The 499-nt window shown below is 51.9% G+C and overlaps 1 non-coding gene across 1 annotated transcript; it reads right to left on the bottom strand.

Annotated features, from left to right (window-relative positions):
* Positions 1-202: 202 nt before the first annotated feature.
* Positions 203-275, bottom strand: TRNAV-AAC (transfer RNA valine (anticodon AAC)). Its single transcript has one exon. It is a non-coding gene; the product is annotated as a tRNA-Val (tRNA).
* Positions 276-499: the final 224 nt, after the last annotated feature.

Below are 499 nucleotides of genomic sequence, written 5' to 3'. Positions count from 1 at the left end.
TGGCTAACATTCTCCTTTCCCTTCCTCCCCCACAACAAACACTCTGTGAGGTGAATGGGGCTGAGAGACTTCAAAGAAGTGTGGCTAGCCCAAGGTCACCCAGCAGCTGCATGTGGAGGAGCGGAGACGCGAACCCGGTTCCCCAGATTACAAGTCTACCGCTCTTAACCACTACACCACACTGGCTCTCAAAATTTCATGTTGTTTCTGCCCGGTTTCAAACTGGGGACCTTTCGCGTGTTAGGCGAACGTGATAACCACTACACTACAGAAACTTAGTTATGGGATAGCAGCCATGTGGAGCCCTCCACTTGTTTTGGACTATGACTTTCATCAGCCTCCTCTTGTTGTTGTTTAGTCGTTCAGTCGTGTCCGACTCTTCGTGACCCCCTGGACCAGAGCACGCCAGGCACTCCTGTCTTCCACTGCCTCCCGCAGTTTGGTCAAACTCATGCTGGTAGCTTCAAGAACACTGTCCAGCCATCTCGTCCTCTGTCAT

Source organism: Podarcis muralis, chromosome 2 (genome assembly GCF_964188315.1).
Source record: "Podarcis muralis chromosome 2, rPodMur119.hap1.1, whole genome shotgun sequence".
Taxonomy (NCBI): Eukaryota; Metazoa; Chordata; class Lepidosauria; order Squamata; family Lacertidae; genus Podarcis; species Podarcis muralis.
This window is presented reverse-complemented; position numbering and strand designations above follow the sequence as displayed.